Below are 7496 nucleotides of genomic sequence, written 5' to 3' on the forward strand. Positions count from 1 at the left end.
CTGACAGCCATTGTCAGCACAGGGATATTTTCTAGCATGGAGCAGGCATCTGAGAAGATATAAAACAAAGGTCCTGACCCCTTATGCTTATTAACAAACCCTTTCTCAAAACATACAGATGCTAGCTCAGGTGTCTTGTACATTTCCTATTCTACTTTCGCTTCCCCTCTTACAAACTGTTGTGTGGTACTGCTAAACAGCTGCCATGTTCCATGCCAGAAATGGCTGCTTTTCAGACATGGGTGAAATGATCTCTTTATGCAGAGTGTTTTACAATCCTCCAAGCTGAAAGGATACAGGTGTTAAGAGAGAGAGGGAGTGCAAGCAGCAGATTCATAACTAACTAATTCACTTCTAATGTGAATCAAAGTGCTCATAAAAAGTGTGTGTCTTTGTAATGCCAAAGGTCTCTCTTGGAAAACAGGTTGAGTACCTCAGTTTCCCTCCCATGTTTTTTCTTTAATCTATAAAAGTCATTAAAGGGCTGCATTTGTTTACCAGAATTGGCCATGAATTAAAACATTAGTTTCACATCACAGCTGTTTGGCCACACCACAAAAGCACACACTGTAAGGCACTGACATGCTGTCTAGCTAAAGTCAAGGAGACCACATGCCAGCCAGCACACCCCCTCTTTGCTGGGCATGGTGCAGCAGCCTCTTTGACACTGGTGCCTCCTATTTACAGCCCCTCCAAGCCTTCAGTGATTTTCCCCTTCTCAGACTCAGGGCTGGTCCACACTAGGGGGGGAAATCGATCTTAGATACGCAACTTCAGCTACGTGAATAACGTAGCTGAAGTCGAATATCTAAGATCGGATTACTCACCCGTCCACACTGCGCGGGATCGATGTTCGCGGCTCTCCGTGTCGATTCCGGAACTCCGTTGGGGTTGATGGAGTTCCGGAATAGATATAAGCGCGCTCGGGGATCGATATATCGCGTCTAGATTAGACGCGATATATCGATCCCCGAGCAATCGATTTTAACCCGCCGATACGGCAGGTAGTCTGGACGTGGCCTCAGCCTTACAGCCCAGCCACTTCTAGTCCTCACCCTTTTCAGGGAAGCAGAGTCTAACAAAGCAGAAGTCTAGTGATCTCAACTCCACCCTGTATTTGATAGTCCTTGTCCCCCCTTGCCTCTGGGGGCTTTTACATCCCCTTCCTTTGGGGTCAGTAGGAAAACTCGGCTCTCCCTCTACTCTGGGTGTTGCCCAAGGTGCCCCACGCTAAGTAGCTAAGGCCTACGCCCTCAGACTTGCTGCTGTTTCCCTGGGCTAGTTCCTACTTTCGGGCCCCTTTCACAGAAAAGCTCCTTATACTGCTCTCTCTCTCTCCTTATGCTGGCTGATGCAGAGTCCCCTTCAGGCAGCCTGGCAGTTCACAGCTCCTTGCAGTCTGGGCCTCCTGCAACTATCTGGGGAGGTCCTGCCCTACATTCATTTCCCTGGGCCTTCTCCTGCTGTTTTCCTTGGAGCTCCTCTTCTTAGCATCTCTTCCTTCAGCTGAGCTCTGGTAGCCTTTTCTTGTCCAGGTGCTCATTAGTCAATTAGCTGCCAACCAGCCACCTAGGCAGTGAATTACTTGCAGGTGGGCTTGTTCTCCTTGAAGAAGTCCTTCCTAGGTAGACTGGCCCTTGACTTCCCTAAAAGGGGCCGGCCACCCTGTGACCAGCTCTTGTTGCCTTAGCATCTGAGTGCTGGTTGCACAACACTCTTGTGATATAGGGCAGCTTTGTTATCCCCATTTTATAGATGGGGGACTGAGGCACAGAGAGACTAAGGGTGGCATCCATGAAGGGACTTCTGCTTTGCAGCGCTGAGCATCACGGCGCCTAACTTTTAGGCAGCTAGAAAAATCACAGGAATAACTCCGTGATCCACAAAGCTGGAGTGAGGCATCCAGGCTCCCTATACCACGAATGGGGAGAGATCCGTGCCTTCAAATGTGATTCACTAAAGGCAGCACACTAGGCAGGGAGTTGCCTAAGCCAGCCAATGAGAGATGCTGATGACAGGTAGGAACCTTAGTCCAGGTGCAGGGAGGTGCCTGTCTCTGCTTAGCTGTCCATGAATGGGAACTGCTGTAGTCTGCTGGTTAGAGCACCCACCTGGGAGATGGGCAGCCCCAGGTCCAGTCCCCCTGCTCCAGTCATGCTTTCCTTAGTTATCCACAGTAGAACAGCTCCAATAGAAGAGACTAAGTCCCCACTCCCCACCAATGTATCCCCTAGCTCAGCCTTCAGAGCACTCACAGGGGAGGTAGGAGACCCCTGTTCAGATCCCCCCAGAACAGGGCACCCCTGTTTTGAACAGGACTCATTCTGCTGGATCAGGCCCCATATATGACTTAGGTGGCTGAACACTTACCTTCCACTGCTTTGTGAATTGCCTTGGGGCTTCAGCAGGAAATGTGCACCAGAACACCTACAGGGAGGCAGCTATGCACATGCTCAGAGGCAGGAATGCAGATGCTAAGGGAGCTTTTACCTTGAAAGCTTCGGTGCTTTATGTGTTCATAGAGTGCAGGACAGTTCTGTGCACTGCAGTGGTGCCAAAACCAGCACTGGGGCACCTAGCTCACAATCACGCAGGCAGGCTGTAGGATAGCAAAGACTTAAATCCAGATCTTCCTAATTGCAGCTTATCTTCATAACCATTGGGCTACCTACGTTCTCTGCACCAGTCTTCCTCTTTCCATAATGACTGGACTATCCTTCCCGCTGGCCAGGCTTCTCTCTCCAGAAGAGCCTTAGGCCTTCTAGGGTTTGTCTACACATGGAGATATTCTGGAATAGCTATTCAAGAACAGCTATACCAGAATAACTTCCTGAATAATTCCATGTCTGGACAATCTTATTCTGGAATGAAAGTGCATTTCTTTCAAACTAGCTTAATCCAGTTTGGATGTTTCAAATGGAGGGTGCTGCAGATTGGTGTTAGGGTGCAAAGGCAGCCTGGAAAGAAGGGAAGACAACTGGGTCCCATGGTCACACCTGCAGCACATTGGTGGAGCCTTGCAAGAAAGCCTGACTTAAACTCTAGAGCGAATAGGCACTCCTGAGTCAAACCTAAGTAATGAGCTGAATTTGAGGAGGGGAAAGATTAATCATTGCTGGCAGCCAAGAATGTGCAAGTCTGACAAAAGCCAAAGCTTTTTTTATTGCAGCTGACTTTAGCTAAGTATCATTAAACCTATTGCAAGAATAAATTTTCTTTGAGTCAAACTATAAAATGTGGAGTAAAATCCTCTTAAACCAGTGACAGCTCCTAATGGAATAGACTTTTTTTTTCTGCAAACCAAAAAAAAGGGGGGGGAATAAATTAATAAAACTGATCTTTAGATTATTAAGTGAATAGATTAGGTTTCAAAGTGGAAAATATTTACTTAGGCAAAACCTGCTCAATTCAATATCTTGCTTATTCAAACCATACTTCAATTAATTTTCTTAATTTGGGATTATAATTGGACAGAATAATGACATTTTCTGCTTGTATAAATACGTATTTGTGAACCCAGTTAGTGCAGAATTCAGGCAGTAAAAGGAATGACACTGAAAGCCTTTACCTTGCTAAACCCAAGGTAACATTAGTGCTTCTGTGCTCACCAGTAATAATTTTGGGGTCAGACATTTCCTGGCAGTTTATGACTGGTTGGAGGATCTGAGGTGAAGCGAAGAAACCTTATCATAGATTGTCATTAAATGTCCAGAAATGTCTGACTGGGAGGTCATTATTGCTATTACAACACGGGAAGATATTAAAACAAAGAAAAATGGAAGTCATTTCCTTTGTGCGTGTGGAGTACTGGAGTTCAGATCCGGATCAACTGTATCCTAATTCCTTCAAAGTATAGGCCATGCTTGGTTGCAGGATTTGGCATAGCTCCATCTCGAGTGTTGGAAACTTAAACTGAACACCTCCTCGCTATGGATTGTGTGCAAAGCTCTCCAACAAGGGCACTTTAATAGGTGCAGGCTCAAATCACATACATGCTGACATGATTGGCTAAGAGCTGGATCTGGTTGTCCTCACTCAGGTTTGAAGATTGCAGACCGTGATCCGGTGTTGGCCAATGGTTTCTGGGCAATCTTTGTAAGTTCACTCCCATGGGCTTTTCCTCTCTTCCAGAGAGACACTGGAATGGACATATAACAAAATGCAGATGTAACGTTCAGTCCCTGGCATCAGATAGTGCTCTGACTATAGTGTGCATGTGGTGGTGCGGGGAATAAACCTAAAATGTCAGCCTTGTGTGCCATTAAATAGCAGTTGTCTGTAAACAGGAGGGGCCTGGGTCCTTAGTGAGAATGGGTTTGTCAGAGTTCAAAGGCTACCTGCACCTCAGGTCTCAGGCCTCAAGCTATCATCTCTCTTGGGGTGGAATCATGTGATTCTCTCCCCAAAGACTGGGCCTTGGGCTGCAGTTCCCTCCCCTGGTGCTAACCGTGGTCACTGCAGAAAGTCCAACTTAGGCTCAGACTCTGCTGTTCTGTTCCCTCCAGGAGAAATGACCTTGGTATCCAGATATCAAGCAGCCTCCTTAAAGCAAAGTATTATTTACTGAGATCTTAAAACAACAAACCATCTCCATGCATACTGCCTGCCTCCCTCTAAGATTCACAATCCCACGAGGAGCCAGAGAAGGCTCCAACCACTTCAGACACAGGACGAGTCTAAGGCAGTCTGTGTCTGTGTCCATCTCACCACACTCACTGACCATTCCTCTTTTGTCTCTCCACAGAGTCTTTTTAACTACTTAGTGTCCCTTTGATCTCTGGGCTCCCAGCCCTGGCAAGCAGCCATGTAACTCTGGGCTGGAGCCTGGAAGTAGCGTCTTCATTGCTAAGTTCTTGGAATTGTTCCCAAGTGTTTCTTGGGAGGCCACTTATCTATAGCTGTTGTGTTGCCTTCCTGTTTGTTTTTCCAAGAAACCCTACTAAACTAAACCAATATATTCATAGAGGAAAGCACAACACCATGGTATAAGCTATACAGTGACTGTCTCATTGACCAGGTCACCCCCCAGTATTCACCTCATGGTTACAGTGCAGTATGTCTAGATTAGTACATAGCAGCTCCACATCCAGCACAGTATGGGCATTGCTTGTAATGTTGTCTCAGATCCGGGGGTGTTGAGAATAGGAATGTGTTGGCTGCTGGCAGCTAATTTCAATATCCTGTTTTTGTTTTCTGTGGCAGTGGAAGCACACACTGCATCATTAGCACTAAGAAGAGAGAGGAATTTTAAACTGCAAAGATCTGACTGGACACAATTTCGAAGCTTGTCTGATTATGCAGCACTCAACAGTAACTGTACATTGCAGTGGTGCCTCTTTGGGGGGGGGTGGGGTTGAGGGATGAGGCAGAATAATAATTTTGTTTTCCTCAAAGCTTGTTGGTGTGCCGGAGCTATATTTCCTATGCTCTGTCTCTTTAAGGCTTGAACACAGCTAAAGGCAGGGTGTGGTTGCAGCAGGTTCCTTGAAGGCACTTCAGCATCTGGCTGGGCCAGGAGTTGTATTGCTGGATTCTGCCCATTTTCACACATTCTAAGGCTGAAGGGATCATCTCGTCTGACCCCTTGTGTTGCCCAGGCCATAGAACTGCCCTGAATTAATTTATGTTTAAACTAGAGCAGATCTTTTAGAAAAACTACCAAAAAAACTTGCCGGTGATGGAAAATCCACCACACCCCTTGGTCAGTTGTTCCAGTGTTTAATTACACTTTCTGTTAAAAATGTACACCTTATTTCCAGTCTGACTTTGTCTAGTTTCAAATTTCAGTCACTGGAGTCTGTTATATCTTTGCCTGCTAGATTGAAGAGCCAATTATCTAGTATTTGTTCCCCATGTGGGTACTTATAGACTGCAATCAAGTCACCCCTTAACCTTCTCTTTGTTAAGCTCCTTGAGTCTATCATGTCTTCTAATCCTTTCATTATTCTTTTGGCTCTTCTCTTGAACCCTCTCCAATTTATCAACAATCTATTTGAATTGAGGACACCAGAATTGGACACAGTATTCCAGCAGTGGTTCCACCAGTGCCAAACACAGAGGCAATAGAATTTCTCTGTTCCTACTTGAGATTGCCTGTTTATGTATCCATGAATTGCATTAACGTTTTTGGTCACAGCATCATACTGGGAGCTCATGTTCAACTGATTATCATTTTTGACTCTCAATTCTTTTTCAGAAATTCTGCTTCCAAGGACAGAGTCCCCCATCCTGAATGTGTGGCCTACATTCTTTATTTCTAGATGTACCTAATTCACGAGAGAGAGCACATTACTACAGCAGAAACCTGTGAAAACAACAGAAATATTTGAGTTCATCTAAATTGCCAGTTAATTGTGAGTCCAGAGAGGCTGAGTGGGAGCCCATAGGAAACAAACATGTCACCGGAATCTTAGATAAAGTACTTTCCCAGAAATGGCACTTAGAGTCAGATCTGACTCTGGAGAAAACCTTACTGGTGAACCTTAATTCTGTATGTATGAGAAGCCAAGCAGTGATCAGAGCAGTGGTGGATTAGCCACTGGGCCAATGTGGCCCTTGCCCAGTGGCCCCGGCCAATGAGGGGGCCCAGAAAAATGGGCACTCGTGTGCCCCAATGTGCTCTGCCCACCTAGTTCTCTTGCCTGAGAATGAGACAGGGCATGGAGGCTTGCCCCACTCTCCCTGCCCGCCTACCTGGCACTCCTGTCAGGGACCATGGCAAGTCCCCGCCCCGTGCCCCACCCTGCCCCCTGGCAGGTGCAAAGGGGAGACAAGGGGACTGCAGGCAGAACAGGTGGGGAGGAGCTCCCACTTGCTCTGGCCCACAGCCCCAAAACCCCTAATCTGTCTCTGGAGCAGAGGGCCATGAAAGGACAAGATGTGGCAGCATGGAAACTTGAGTTCTTCCTCTGAAGACAAAAGAGATAAATTAAAGCATGGCAAACAACTCGGAGTTCAACAGCACAGGACATGTATGTGACACTAACTCCCGAGTCTAAAAGGCTGTAATGAAGGAAAGGCAATAAAAGGGGTGATTTTGCCATGTGGGGAGAATAAGAAAAGTAACAGCACGAGAAAGTGTCTTATTCCTGCTTGGTTCATTTGCATGTCCAGATAATTCTAGTGAGCCAGTCTATGAAGGTGACAGATGCAGCAAAATTGCAAAGAGTTGTGGAAATTGAAGCTTCTGAAAAAGTTCAGCAGACCTTAACATCCATTCCTGCAGGAGGCTCCTTCTCTCCTCTGGGTATAGGAGTATTTTTGGGCTCAGACCTACACAAGTTCTTTCACTCCATGCAGGAGCAAGCCCTGCTGCTCGGCTTCTCAGTGTAAGTGTCCTGCTAGCTGTCACCTTCAGCCCCCAACTAAAACCTCTCCAGCGCATCATCAAGGATCTTCAACCTATCCTGAAGGATGATCCCTCACTCTCACAGACCTTGGGATACAGGCCAGTCCTCGCTTACAGACAGCCCCCCTAACCTGAAGCAAATACTCAC

Source organism: Gopherus flavomarginatus, chromosome 9, assembly GCF_025201925.1.
Source record: "Gopherus flavomarginatus isolate rGopFla2 chromosome 9, rGopFla2.mat.asm, whole genome shotgun sequence".
NCBI classification, from domain to species: domain Eukaryota; kingdom Metazoa; phylum Chordata; order Testudines; family Testudinidae; genus Gopherus; species Gopherus flavomarginatus.